Source organism: Canis lupus, chromosome 5, assembly GCF_048164855.1.
Source record: "Canis lupus baileyi chromosome 5, mCanLup2.hap1, whole genome shotgun sequence".
NCBI lineage: Eukaryota > Metazoa > Chordata > Mammalia > Carnivora > Canidae > Canis > Canis lupus.
This window is the reverse complement of record NC_132842.1, coordinates 67,328,499-67,343,775: the sequence shown is the minus strand read 5'-3', so window position 1 is coordinate 67,343,775 and position 15,277 is coordinate 67,328,499. Positions and strand designations below refer to the sequence as shown.

General features: G+C 47.0%; 1 protein-coding gene across 7 annotated transcripts in view; it reads right to left on the bottom strand.

The window, feature by feature from the left end:
* The window catches only part of SIAH1 (siah E3 ubiquitin protein ligase 1), a 78,492-nt gene extending 63,738 nt beyond the window's left edge, over positions 1–14,754 (bottom strand). For 2 of the 7 annotated variants that reach the window (XM_072827141.1, XM_072827140.1), the window contains exons 1-3: positions 14,602–14,754; positions 13,555–13,676; positions 4,661–4,897 (exon numbers count right to left, since the gene is read on the bottom strand). The gene's annotated coding sequence lies outside the window, so the exon portion shown is untranslated. Of the gene's footprint in view, positions 1–4,660; positions 4,898–13,554; positions 13,683–13,994; positions 14,121–14,601 lie in introns of all 7 variants that reach the window. The other 5 variants (XM_072827142.1, XM_072827143.1, XM_072827144.1 and 2 more) reach the window with 5 other exon arrangements.
* Positions 14,755–15,277: the final 523 nt, after the last annotated feature.

The following is a 15,277-nucleotide window of genomic DNA, read 5'->3' as shown; positions in this document are numbered from 1 at the left end:
TTCTCTCTCCCTCTGCAACACCCCCCACCCCACCCCACACACACACTCATTCTCTCTCTCTCAAATAAATAGTAAATCTTTTTTTAAAATGTACAGAAATTCATTGTGTTTGGGCACCTTTGAGAATCTTCTAGTACCACAAAGAATATTTGTGCTCTTTGATCTGGGTACTGGTTACACAGTATTTGGTTTATGAAAACTCATTAATCAGTACCCATAAAATGTATGCTTATCTCACATATGATTGTTTTTATTCTTTTTGTTTAAGTGTGCCAGACAAAAGATGAAGTGTGGAGGTAGGGCAAGGAGAATGGTGAAGGGTTCTGATATCTTTATCTTACCAAATGAGGAGCTAAGAGAGTATGTCAGGTTGATAGAAAAGAAATAAAGTCCCAAATATTTAAATTTACCAAGGCAACCAATAGACAAAATAACAGTAATACTGGGACAATTACACACTGAGAAGGGAAGGTAGAGTGAGTGAGAGCCTTGTGTTTCACAGCATGACTCCGTAGATGTCCTCTAAGGTAGCATTAATCAGCTGAAGAACTGAAATCATTAGTGATTAAATGAAATTTTTTAAGTTTATTTATTTAGGTAACGTCTACACGCAATATGGGGCTCAAACTCATGACCCTGAGATCAAGAGTTGCATGCTGTACCAACTGAGCCAGCCAGGCACCCTTTTAAGTCACTGGTGATTAAAGGGGTTGCTTCTGGGGGACCTGGGTGGGTCAGTCCATTAAGCATCTGCCTTCAGCTCGGGTCATGGTCTCAGAGTCCTGGGATCGAGCCCTGCATTGGGCTCCCTGCTCAACGGGGAGTCCACTTCTCCCTCACTCTCTCTCTGTGTGCTTGGATGCTTTCTCTCTCTCTCTCTCTCTCTCTCTCTCTCTCTCTCAGATCTTTCCAATAAGTAAATAAAATCTTTTTTTTTTTTTTAAAGGGATTGCTTCTGACCTGGGCAGGAGTAGAGATGAAGACTATTGTCATTGGTATTCTGAGCTATTCAATTTATTATCACACGCAAAATATTATTTTAATAATATAAAACTTTAAAACTATGCAATAAATCAGCACTAAATTGTACAATGCAATCCATAAGGGCTGAAATGGAGCTGAGCAGAGAATTTGATGTTTCATGGCTGGAGCAACTCTTTGCCCCTCCTTCTAATATCACCAAGACCCACTGAAGTTTTAAAGGACCCTCTAACTCTTAAAAGATCTTGGAACATAGGCTGTAAGAAGCATCAATAGCTTTTAAGGGTGCTAGGAGAGTCTCAAAGATGCTCCAAATGAAATTCTTATTATTTTATGGTGTTTTTTTTAGTTTATTTATTTTTAGTCATCTCTACACCCAATGTGGGGATTAAACTCACAACCCTGAGACCAAGAGTTGCATATTCTTCCAACTGAGCCACCCAGGTGCCCCATATTACTTTGTATTTTAAAAAGCAGTTTAGGGCAGCCCGGGTTGGCTCAGTGGTTTAGTGCCGCCTTCAGCCAGAGCGTGATCCTGGGCACCTGAGATTGAGTCCCACGTCGGGCTCCCTGCATGGAGCCTGCTTCTCCTTCTGCCTGTGTCTCTCATGAATAAATAAATAAAATCTTTAAAAAATAAAATAAATAAAAAGCAGTTTATACCCATTGGCATTTGTAGGATCTATAAGTGAGGAGTATATGGGGGGAGTATGGAAATATACATAAAACTCAATAAACAATAGGATGTTGTAATCTCAAAATTATTGGAGTTTGCCATGGAATTGAACATAGCTACTTTAAATTCAGATCAGTTTCATAACCTGGACAAAATGCACAGCTAGGGGAGGATTATCAATTCACACATGTTCATACATTTCACTCCATAAAATCTACGCTGAGTATTAGCATCTCAGTCCAGACCCTCAGGGATGCTTTTGGATAGTAGACTGATTTGTGAATCCACATGACATTTTATATGGACCTTCTTCATAAAAAATATAAAGCATTTTGCATTCAATTTAAGAGGCTCCTGGGTCACCCTTGAGGCTCCTCCAGGGAAAGATCCATGAAATCTTGCTCTAGGTCTTAGAGTTGAAGTACTGAGGACCACCATGTTTCTAGTACTTCACAGGCCCCAGGGCAAGAGGGATTTCTTGGGAAGCTAGTAGCAAGGAGAGTTCTCTTGCAGAAAGCCCTGGTCACTGAGACGTTCCCAGTAGAAGCCAGCAGAACTAGTTGAGCACCTCCTGTAAACAACAGGTGAAGAAATGGAGGGCCAGAGTGGGGAAGTAAGCTTACTTCCTCATCCATTCAAGATTACAACAGCAATAATCTCAACAGGCGGCCTACAGAGTGGGAGTCACTTTACAGATGCACCTTGATTGTCTTTCCAATAACAATCAGTCCTGGTCTGGCATGATCGTCCCTAGTGTCCAGAGTCAGAGAGGGTGAGTGACTTGTCAAAGTCACACAGCAGGAAGTAGCTCAGCTGGGGTGGAACCCATTCTGGTTAACTTCAGAGCAAATGGCTAAAGGTTGAGGGGACTATAAAGATGGTTAAGATACTGTTTTGCTCTCATAAAGCTCTTGGTCTATTGGTAGGAATAATGCATATATACAAATTAAAATATTTGTTGGAGGTTCACTGCATGGCTGGTCTGGAGGAGTGGGCCCTGGGAGTGGGCCTTGCGTCCTGAATGCATCCTGCCCAATTTTTCATTCTCTTTGGCTCAGATAATGGTTCTGCTGCTGTGTGCTCTCAGGCTGTGGCTTGGGAGAGCATGTGTCCTGGTTTCCTTAACCCTCCACCAACTGAGGCCCTGGGTGATTCCTGCCGGGAGGGAGGGTGCCCTGTTCTCCACTTTGCTGTCCCAAGTAGGAAGCAGTCTGTGGTGAGCTGCCTCTGCCTGGCCACTGAGGAGGAAGTGAGGGCCCTATGGGAGGACAGGGCGCCTGCCTGGGGATCTATGTAGGGTGCAAGGATCCACTTTGGGCTTCAATGGGCCTGCCACCAGTTACTGATCAGACCAATGGTTCCCGCTATAGCCCTGAGCATGTCACTCCTCCCTTGGCCCCAAAGGTTCACTGACCCCTCCAGCCCCGACTCCCTCTCAACGGTCGTGCTTGCCTGGATGCCACACACTGTTGCCTCCCCCTGTTTTGTCCACACAGTTCCTCCTGTCTGGAAGGCCCTTGCTGTCCTGTCCACCTGAAGAACATACCCATCCTTCACACAGCTGCACAAGCTCTGGTGTTTTCGTGAGGCTCTCTGTGCTGCCTGCAAGCCTAACTTTGAGCCCAGTGGTTTCCAGGGCCGACCGTTGCCAGCTGCTCTCGAAACTTCTGCCCCTTGCCTCTCACTTGTTATTCTCCATCCTTGGATGTCAGGGACCTGGATTTACTCATTCTAGGTGCACATCCTTGGAGTAAGGCATGCTGCCCAGTCAGCACTCAAACAAAAAACAAAAACAAACTCCCCCTAAAAAAACAAAACCAAAAATAATTTTTAAAAAGCCCAGCTCCCCCCCCCAAAAAAAAACAGCCTAAAAATTAGCAATTGAGAAAAGCAGGCAAAACTAAAAAAGGAAAAAAAAAAGTGTCCAGCTCACATAGAGCTATTTATGAGCGAGAAGGAAGGGATCATGACTTGACTGAGACAGAGAAGGAAAAAACCCTACAGATTTGGTGCTGAGCCCCTGAGCCACTTCTGATGACTATCTTATTGATTATTGTGTCCACGCTATCAAATGAAACTGTCCCTGGTATGCATTAGTTAACTTTACTGTCCCCATATGATCTGAATACCAGTTGCCCTGCTGAAATTGAAATGAGCAGCTGCCTTGGAGAACAATTGCCATTTCTGGCCCAGTTTGAGAGTTTGTTAGCTAGGAAAGAAAATGGAGCTTCAAGTTCAGTCTCTCAGGTCCAGAAATTTTCTACAATCCCACAAAATGAATGCATGCCCCTCCTATGCTGTCCTTCTATGTCCCTGGGCCCCACATCACTACTCACACACTCTAGGAGTTGCTAGATCAATATTGTCCAGTTCCTCACTTTGGAGATAAGGAAACCAAGACCCAGAGGGAGTTGACTTGCCCAAGTCACACTGTTGGTGACAAAGTTCAGACTAGAACCCAAGGTCACACAGGTTGTGACAGAGTTCAGGCTAGAGTCCAAGGTCACACAGAGTTCAGACTAGAACCCAGATCTCCTGTCTCACTATCCAGTGCCGCATTCCATTCACCATGTTTCTGAGCAGCTCTTCCCTTGGGGACATGGCAATTTTGTGCTTAGCCACAGGTAAGTGGCGTAGGTTGTCCTCAAGGGGACAGAGGGGCCCTCCAAGGAAGACCTCTTGCTAATGGTGGAGGAGGAAGGAAGTTTGAAGTTGTAAGAATTGCTACAATCCCTGGTTTCCACAAGTGAAACCTGATGGGGGCTGAGCCCTGCCCTAGAGCAGTATCCTGAGGGTAGGAGCTGGCAAGACTTGTCCTAACCTAGCCCACATGACCTTTGCAGGCTCATCTTCCCCGTACCAGTCCTGACAGCTCAAACTCCAGCCACATCTGGTGCCTCACCTGTCCTGGCCATTCCCTGCCCTTTTACCCAGTGCACCTTTGCATTCAGGCTGCTTTCTCAGCCTGAGCTAGCTTTTCCAACAATTGCAAGCCCAGCTCACCTTCTGGGTCCACCTCAAAGACCACTTCCTCTGAGAAGTCCTCCCTGATTCCCCTCCTTGCTGTGTCTCACACAGTCGGCTCACTCTGGTTAGGCATGTCTTGGTCATTTCTATCTGGATATGTGTCCCTCTTCTCTTTACCCAGTGGGCTTGAGGGCAGAGGTCCTATCTTGTTGATACCGTGTCCTCCACAGCAATCAGGAAGCCTCAGGTGATAGGAGGTGCTTCATCATGTCCCTGTGAACAAGAAATAAGGTTTCCCAGAACGGTCTCCAAGGTCCCGACAGCACCTCCAGGTCAAAGTTCCAGGTCTGCTGTTGCTTCCAAAAGCACCAATCATCTGTTGTGCGGAGCTCACACCCCGTTGATTCCCTACTTTCCCCACTTCTCATCTGACTGTTTTGGCCTAACTATCATCTTGGCAACTTCCACCGTCTCCAGGCCAGGGTCCATCCCCTCCGTCTCTTGAGCCACTGACCTTACCTCACCAGATGTTTACTTTGCCTCCGACTCAAGGAGTCTGAACATTGCTTTTGCAACACAAGCCCCAGGCACCTTGTGTGACGTGGGCATGCTACCTCACCTCCCCAAGCCTCGCTGTTCCTTGCAGGTGAGGGTCATGTGACTACTGGGGCTGCTGTGAAGATCAGATGAGCTATGGCGTGAGATGGGCCGAGTGTGGTGATCTGACACACAGGAAGTATTCACTGAATGCTTACAGAAACAGAAAGAGGGAATAGACCTGGCTTTAGTGGCTTGCTTCTCCATTTTGCCAGAACCTGCTCCTGGACCTGTTCTCCCCATTTCTCTGTTTGGTAAGTCCTGCTTGGCCACTCTTGCAGCTGTCCCCTCACCGCCATCACTCATCTGACCAGTCATGCCCCTCAGAAAACCAAGACCCAGGGAGGGTAGGCTGCTGGCAGGATCACAAATCCAAGGTCATCTGCCTTCTTTGTCCAGATTGAGGGTAAAATCCGTAGACGTGACAAACCTACACAGTGTTATTTATTTTCTTTTTAAAGATGTGTCACAAATGAGAAGGTTCTGAAGGCGTGGAGCAGGTCTTGCTTTCTGGAAGCCCTCATGTGTGCCAGGCTTGGAGGGATCCCTGTCATAAGGGAGATGGTAAAGTTGAGGATGCCCACAGCAAAGGAGCGTTCACAGGCACCACTGGGGCTCTGCTCTCTGGCCCGCCTCCCCAGAGCTCCTTTCTGGCCCTCTCACTAATCATGACCATTTCCAAGGGGAAAATGACAACAGAGTCTTGGCAACGCACTGGAGGCTGGCCTGGGGCCTCACCCCCCCTACCCCTAGGACCTATCACCTCCTCCCTGAGTCTCCCACCTGGAGGGTAACTCCCCCGACAGCTGCAAGCAGGAGCCCTGGGCAAGCCTCCGATCCTCAGTGGCACCATTTGGAGACAGCAAAGGGAATTAGGTCTCTTAAAACCATCTGTTTAAGTGGCTCTAAATTAAGTCCCACTGTGTGATCTCCGTTTCCTTACATCCTGGTTGTTAACGAGAGGTCCCACTGGGCAAATGAGAATGTTTTTGAAGAGCCAGCAGAAAGGAGTTAGTCTTGATAACCAGGCACGCCAGGAAGGGCGAGCTAGGAGGAAGAAGGGGTGGAGGAGGTCAAGGTCCGGACTGTTTACACACAGCAGATTTCTGAGGGCTCATGAACAGTTGACTGTGCCTCTTCCTCCTTCTCCCTTTATATTCTATCTGGGGTTTCAAGTGGATGAAACTGGGGCCTTGGCCTTGGGTGACTTTCACAGCCAGATGACCTTGACAGCTGATTTGTGCAGAACTTCTCATCCGTGTCTTTGTAATCACTTAGTTTACTATCGTCTTGCTGCTTCCCCGGATCAGTTAGAGTCCAGAAATGGCTCTAGATCTTTCAGCAGAGGGAATTTAATACCAGCAATTGATTACACAGAAAATGGAAGAAATGAGAAACTAAACGCAGGCATTAGCAACAGCAGGAAGCCTCTTACCCCAAGACTGAAGATGCTGGTGGGCAGAAGCTAGCCCAGAGCAAGGGCTGCCTGTGGGAGCAGGCTACCGGGAGATGAAAGCTGTCCTGCAGGCGTTGGAGCCACAGAAGGGCTGTCCTCCAACAGGTGGAACCATGAGGAGACACAGCCACTGCTGAAGGTGCCCTGAAGGCAGAAAGGTGGAGAGAAATCCCCCTATCCTCCTGGCCTCCGGTCTTCACCAGCTTCTCCCATTGGAAAGCACTGAGTAGGAGTGAGGGAGCTACACTGGCAGTCGGGGGGCTAGATCCCTATTTGAAGCCATCCAGTAGTTTGTCCCATAATGTGACACCATGCCGGATACGGGGGCTGAGGAAGGTGGCAAGCATCAAGGAACAGTTTATTAGGGAGTGAGTTAGAAAGTGTGTTTCTTTTTCTCTAAACATCTGATGGCATTACCGAAAAGGTCTCTATTTGGTGCTAACAGGTCTTTAACTTTCAACACGTGCCAATCTCTTTTTTTAAACCTCAAGAGATAGTGACCTCAGGTTTAAGCCTTTGGCTGCTGTCATAGACGCTGTTGGCTGGCTCAGGCCTCTTCTAACCCGTCTATTTTTTTTTTAATCTTATTTATTAAGGAGAGGCACAGACAGACAGAGAGAGAGAGGCAGAGACACAGGCAGAGGGAGAAGCAGGTTCCATGCAGGGAGCCCGATGTGGGACTCGATCCCGAGTCTCCAGGATCAGGCCCTGGGCTGAAGGCGGCGCTAAACCTCTGAGCCACCTGGGCTGCCCTCTCTAACCAGTCTATACACTCACTTCCCAGCTACCGTGAGTGCGGGCTGCTAACAGTTCACACCTGCAGCCTTCTCTAGGGCATTGGCTCACCTGGGAATAGGCAGGAGTGGCTACCATCGCCCCCGGGGCCGTCTGCAGGCAATGACTTACTAACGTAGGAGATAGGAGTGCTCGTGCCAAGATGGTGCAAGTCTATGGTACCATTCATCCTCCAGAGCTCCCCGACGAAGCAGGTTGAGGATGGCCTGAAGTTGAGCCCACGTCTTTGCTTAGCCTCTGTTTCCCTCCCCTGGTGCCAAGAGCCCTCCCTCAATAAATCACTCGTGGAAAATATCCTCATCGTTGACTTTAATCGTAGGGAATCTAACACAGCAGGCAATAGGATCTAGCTAGAATTTGGTGACTTTCTGTTTTCCTTTTAAATATTTTTACCTGGTTGGTTTATGGTAGACTCTAAAGGTTTTCCATTTATGGGTAAGACAAAGTTTCGTTTTAAAGTCATTTTCATGTAACAGATTTAATTTAAAGAAAAATGCTAAATAAAGTACAGGTTGTATCCAAATATTCACAGCGGCTTCATTCATAGCCCTAGACTAGAAGCCACCAAAATGCCCTCACCTTGTAAGGTGATAAGCAAATTAAGGTAAATCCATATTTGGCAATAAAAAGGAAGGAACTATTGATACATAAAACAATATGAATGAACCTCAAAAGCCTTATGTTAAGATACTGTCTCAAAAATCTGGGCACTGCATGATTCCCCTTGTAAGAAACTTTGTCAAGGGAGAATGGTGGAGACTGAGATCAGCTGGTGGTCGCCAGGGCTCAGGAGTGAGGGGACTTCGAGTGATGAAACATTCTACACATGATTGTAGTGGTGGTTACACACTGCGTGTATTTATCAAAACAGACCTCCAGTTCTGGAATGGACAAACCATGGGATTGAAAGGTACACACAGGGAATACGGTCTGGTGTTGGTAGAGTGTCATATGGTGACAGATGGCAGCTACACTTGTGGTGAGCATGGCATGACATACAGACTTGTCCAATCACACTGTTGTACACTTGAAACTAGGGTAACGTATGTCAGCTGAACTTCAATTAAAAATAAAAGAATGGGGCACCTGGGTGGCTCAGTGGTTGAGTATCTGCTTAGGCTCAGGGTGTGATCCCAGGGTTCTGGGATCGAGTCCCACACTAGGTTCCCCGCAGGGAGCCTGCTTCTCCCTCTGCCTGTGTCTCTGCCTCTCTCTGTCTCTCTCATGAATAAATGAATAAAATCTTAAAAAAAAAATAAAAAAAGAGGACTTAAGAGAAACTCAAAGGCATAATAGGGCAAGAGTTGCTATTTTTGACAACAAATTGCACGGATCATGAGTAAGCTAAATAGAGAAGAAAAGAATATAAATAAAATTAAATTGAAAAACAAGGAGGCTATATGCTTCAAACAGGTGAACTCTAATGTAAATTATACCTTAATAAAGCTGATTTGTAAGAAATGGTACAGACTCCACGTGGCACAGGAGAAAGTGTGACAGTGATGGAGGGGAGTGGAAGGGGGAGGGGATGACAGTTTGTCAGGGGACTATCCAAGTCTTCACCGAGTCACTCCCTGGGAGGTGGACAAGTTGAGGAGGTTCTGTTGGGTTGGGGAAGAGTAGAGGAGGTGGTGGGAGCCACTCAGACTTGGCTGTGACTAGCTGAATGTGGCTCCCTGACCCACAGCCTCAGGCTTGATGCTTGTGCAGATGCAAACAGCTGGGGGAGAGTGGTGAGTGGCAGCCACGGACTCCTTTCTCTCCTCTCCATGAACAGGTGGAGTAGAAAGCGAGAACGCAAGGAAGGGCCCCTGCCTCTGCATATCCACACTTTTCCTGATCTTTTTAGAATTTTTTTCTTTTTTTCCTTAAAGCAAATATCCCTGGCAAGAGAGGAAGGAGAAGGAGGAAGAAAGAGGTTCTTGAGCAAGGGGTGGTGGCAAAGAAAGATCTCCCCCTGCTCAGCCTTGACATGAGGTGGAAAACAAGAAGAGTGATTGTCCATGAATATGAACTCTTGAGCGACCTCTGTGGAGAGCTGGATGGACAATGCCAAAGCCCTTAAGGGTCACTCAGGCAGGAGTGTCTGCTCTCAGCCTTAGTTTTTCAACTCCAAGCTGCTTATGGATGGGCTCTGCTCTGTCTCCCTTTTCTGTCTCTGACTCTCTTTGATGGAGGCACAAGCTGAGCAGAGGGAGGATGGTTTTATTTAGCAGAGGAACCTGCTCCAAGTCTCATAAATGTTGACTTTGTATGAAGTCGGCTTGTCCAAACATCATCCATCACCCTGAGCCATATTTCATCAAATTAAATGGCTACTTTTTGCAAAGAGGTGCTCGTACTAATATTTACCTTGCATCTTGTAAAATCATATGGAAATCGAATAATGATGTTGGAAATAGAAAAAGCGAATCCCAGAGAGAATATAGCTGAGTTAGTTGTGCTTTCCCGAGTGGCCTGTCTAGGCTGCTGAACCTCCTCCTCCACGCTGGTCCCCATTCCTCATCCTGGGTAGCCCCAGCCCCTGCAGACTTCATAGCCTGCTTGGGTGCTCACATGGACAATTTCTTAGATTTAGACTCAGTCCCCCTTTCCTCTCCATGGGTTTTTTTGCTTTGTTTTGTTTTTTACCTGCTAAGAAATTCAAGAAAAGTGAGTGAACAGTTATGTAGTTACAGAAAATCTGTTACCAGCAAACATTAATGGAGGATAATGAGAAAAATTACTTTGGTCACTAAGTGGTATGCATATTGTTAATAACTTCATTCATTAATTTACCTGTCAAATGTTTATAGAGCATTATGCTATACACGATACTTATACACTGTGACAGATTATACTTGACCAGGTAGGCATCCACGCTGGATAGAGCAATTGACCATATTTGTATATATTCTATGAATATTATTGAGTGCTTACCTTGAGCCAACCACTGAAGCAGGCCCCAGACAGGGAAGTGCCCTAAAATGTTATTTTATAGGAGGTGATGATAAAGGCTTCTTTTACTCCATTGTTCCTTCCTGTGTTAATTCACTCCACATTTACTCCTTGCAACCATCACCACACATGGTTACGACATTGTTTTTTTCTTATGATGAGAATTTTTAAGGTCTATTCTCTTAGTAACTTTCCAATATGCAATACAATGTTATTAACTATAGTTACCAGCTGTACATCACATTCCCATGACTTATTTATTTTCTAACTGGAAGTTTGTGCCTTCTGACCTCCTTTACTCCTTTTACCCACACGCCCCCCCCTTCCCGCATCTGGCAACTTACTAATCAGTTCTCTATCTATGTGTATGAGCTTGAGCTTTTGTTTTGTTTTTAGATTTCACATAAAAGTAAGATCATACAGTATTTCTCCTCTAACTTTTTTACTTAGCATAATGCTCTCAAGCTCCACCCATGTTGTTACAAACCGTAAGTTTTCTCTGAAAACTTATACATATATTTTTTTTCTTTATACATTCATCTATCAATAGACACTTAGCACTTAGGTTGTTTCCATGTCTCAGCTTTGTGTAAATAATGCTGCAATGTACATGGGATACAGATATCTTTTTGAGGTAGTGTTTTTGTTTTCTTTGGATAAATACTCAGAAGTGGAATTGCTGGATCATACGGTTTTTCTATTTTTAATTTTTTGAGGAAACTCTGTAGTGGCTGCAGCAATTTACATTCCCACCAACAATGGACAAGTGTTCCCTTTTCTCTGTATCCTCAGCAACATTTTTTTTTTGATAATAACCATTCTAACAGATGCAAGGTGATACCTCATTGTGGTTTTCAATCATTTTCCCTGATAATTAGAGATGTTGAGGATCTGTTCATGTACCTCTTGGCCATCTGGATGTCTTCTTTGGAAAAAAAAAAGTGTATTTAAATCTTCTGCTCATTTTTTAATTGATTAGTTTTTGCTATTGAGTTATGTGAGTTCTTTATATATTTTAGATATTAATCCCCTATTGGATATATGATTTGAAAATATTTTCTTTCATTCAGTAGGTTGCCTTTTCATTTTGCTAATGATTTCCTTTGCTGTGGTACATTTATTCCGGAAAGTTCTCTACTGGACACTAAGATGCAGGTATGAGATATTTTCCTGCCCTTGAGGAGCTCACAGCCTGGACACACCCCCAAATCCCTTCCAGACCCTGTTACCATGAACTGGCTCAACCACCCACCCACCAAGAGGGAAGGGAGGCACACATGGCAGTGTGAAACAGCAGCCAAGAAGTTGGAGCAATTGACCTGTCGGTTGCTCAGTGACCAGCCTGGACTCTGGCCCTGGGGACTTCGGAGGAGGTTGACTTCTCCCAGGGGCACCATGTACTTCCCCTTTGCTCACCTTCATCCACTTGCAATTAGCTGTGCAAAGACAGCAATGTGACAGGGTGTTTTTCAGAACAGGGTCTGATACATAGTAGGTGCTCAATAGCACAATATTGGTCAGGCCAATATTTGTGGCCTGACCTCCTCTGCCAGCGTCACAGAGCAATGAAGTCTTCTTGTAGGGCCTGTGAGGCGGGGTTTCAGAGGAAGTCTGAGGTGCCTTGGTGAGTAGGTATGAGGAGTGACTGGTCTTTAGAAAAGTGCCACACAATAAATGCTCAAAAGAAACACAAGCGATGATGATGGTGATGGTGATGAGTCTGAGTGTTTAAGAAGCTGGGCTGTCTGAAGAAGGCAGAGAGAAGCTGGAGACGCTGGACTCCGGAGGATATATCCATCCCTGGAATGCCAAGGGATGCTTCTGATGCGTGGACAAAGATGTTTCTCTGCTGCTCACCTTGGCCAAGCGTCCCATCCTGGCAGTCCACACTGCAGGATTATCCAGGAGCCTGGATAGGGGGGAGTGGGGACTCTCAGGCCCTAGGGCTGCCAATGGGGCAGAGCTGTGGCATCCACCAGGGTGCTCCTGGTTCCCTCTCTGTTGGGGGCCATGGCTCTCCAGTTGCTTCCCTTCGCCTATGTTGGGGGGTGGGGGTGGGGCTCCATTTACCCTCCAAGGCACATAAAGGAAGGGGCTCCTTGTTTTGCAGGATGAGGGGGAATTGCTATGCTGCTGTTTATAGTTGAGATGATGTCATGTGGCCTAACTTCTCGAGCATTTCCCTTTCTCACTTCCTCCCTGAGCATTGTCTTCCTTTAGTTTAAAATCTTGACTCTCTGATGCCAGTTTGCCCCTAAGCTTTCAGAGGCACAGGGAAATAATAATTTGGTCACATAACAACTTGGGCCATATTTTATTGAGGCCTGACTGTGTGACCGACACAGGGCTAAGCACCTCTCCTTATTCACTCATCTGATCCTCACAGTGGTTCCCGGAGGCAGGTGCTATTGGCATTCCCAGGGTGCAGATGAGGGAACCGAGGCTCAGAGTGTGCAAATCACCCCTCCAAAGTTATCAGGTGCGAAGTGTCCGAAACAGAACCCAATCTCTTAACTGTGATCTCTTAAATCTCCAAGAAAGGCAGCTCCTGTCTCTGGAATTTGCGTTGAAAGAAGAGTCAGGAGGACAAAAAAATGGCTACTTTGGGGGTGACAGCTAATTAGAGGGTAGGATGTTCATTGGTGGCTGGAGGAAATGTTTTTTAATGTGAAAACTGGGCGGGAAACATCACTTCATTTTTCGCAATGACTACACGCAAGACAGCCTTTTCCCATTTGTAACCTATTATCCCAGCACAGAAACCAGATCGTGGCCAAGAAAACATCTCTGGGCACTGGACTGAATGCCGGAGGGACAAGGGGGAGACCCGCCAGTTCCTGTCTCCCAGTTGCCCCAACAGGTTGGCTGTGCCCACGCCCATGGTCTGTCGCCTGTGGTCGTCACCTGTGCTCTGTCTTCCATGCCCCAAGGTCACGGCAGAGCAGCTTGAGGGCAGCGAGGCCTCGTGCACAGAGCACAGAACCTTCCAGAGAGCGCACTGGGCAAGGACGGCCACAGAGCCGGAGAGGTTTGGGTTGGCTGATGAGTTTTGTTTTGTTTTAATAATTAGGGAGGGAACCAGTATCTGGCACAGAACAACCCAAAGAGGATCCCAGGGCCCCAAGAGAGAAGAATCCAGACCCACCTGTGGCTGCTCTTGCCCTCGGCAGGCAGCTAAGCCCAGACTTGCTGGATGCTGCCGGGAGAGGAAGCGATGAAGAGCTGAGGAAATAAATATCCTTTTCCTGGCTGTGGAGTTCCAAAAGCCTGCACCTCCGGACAACAGAAAGGAGGAGCTGGCTAAGGCGGAGGGGGTACAGGAGGAGTAAGACCAATGCCCCTCCCCCGAGGTGGCTGCGGGAGGGGAGAGAGCGGAGGGGAAGCCCTACAGTAGAGGGTGGTGGGCCCTAGACACCCTCCCACCAGACTGCTGAGCTAACAACCAGAGCGCCCAGTGCCACTGCCCAGGAAGCACTGTGGGGACACGGCAAAACCCCAAGAAAAGGCGGCGGCCACGGGCAGCTTCCAAGAGTGGGGAGCACGGAGATGATGCTAGGGGTGCCACCACTAACAGAGACCCCATACCTAGACCACTGACGAGGCGTGTCCCCCAGACAGACAGGATTGTGGGCCTTCACTAATGGGTCCTCGATCGATTCCCCCGAATTTAGGGGCAACCCCCTAAGTTGCCTGACATGACATTTCTGCTACCTAGCAAAATAAGGGCACAGAACAAAATTAAATTGAGTTATAAAAGACTAAGTCCCATTTGACTCCAGTAGGGAATCCCCTAAGACCCCCCAATTTTGCGAACTGAGAGCATGGCGGGCTACATCACGTGTAGAGAACACAGAGTGTGGGCACCATGGTTCTCAGCAAAACTTGCTGTTTCTGTAGTTTTGTGAAGGTGTCTGGGAAATGGCCTACATACCAAGGGTCTTTTGTCACTTTGGGGAATCCAGTCCCTCCTCTGGGGTCTGGGGAAGGCTTGCTTCCATCCCAAGTTGCTTCTGAAAGGCGATTCCTTGTTCCCCTGCAGTGTGCCCCACCAGCAGCTGGCCCCCGACTCACCCTCCTGTCTCTGCTCTATTTGGAATTTCAAATCCTAGACAGTAACCGTTTAATGCTGAGGACAGCAACTCAGAGACCGGAATCCATGGATCTTAGCTTGCCCCTCAAGACCTGCTGTTACCTGGTTTCCAGTGATGGCTCCAGCTCCATGGCCTGTCCTGGCCTGTCAGGCAAGACGCTCTGATGGCAACATGTCAAACAGGTGGCTCTCCAGCATGTCCTCCTGTCATGTCTCTGCTCCTGCCCCTCACCCCTCACCCCCACCATCCATCTATCCCCTGGCCATCAGCCCCTGTGTTTTCAAGACTTAGCTCAGACATCACCTCCTTTGTGAAGTTTCCCCAGGGAAAGGTAACCACGCCCTTGTGTATGACCTCACTCTACCAGGTACAGATGGCCACCACTGATGGCTCTTGCACCAGCTCAGTGAATGTATCGGTTTTCACATTATTTCCTTCTATTCCAAAACTTTCAAGTTTTAGGAGGAGAGAAAGAGAGAGAGTGTCGGGGTGGGGGGGGGGTGGGGAGTAGAAGAGGGGAAGAGAGAGCAGATAAGTGGAGGAGCCATTGAAGGGGGCACTAACTCTTTGGCTTTGTAAAAGGGTGTTTATGAAACACCAGCTCCTTTACCATCACCATTATTTCGTAAAAGCGAGGTAATGTCAACACAAAATGTGATCAGAGGGTCAGGACTTCAGATTTCAGGATGGTGCTTTGAAGAAGACTCTCAACACCTTCTACATTTAGATTCACATGTTGGCCTTGTATTTCTTATTTGAGACCTTGTATCCTGGAGT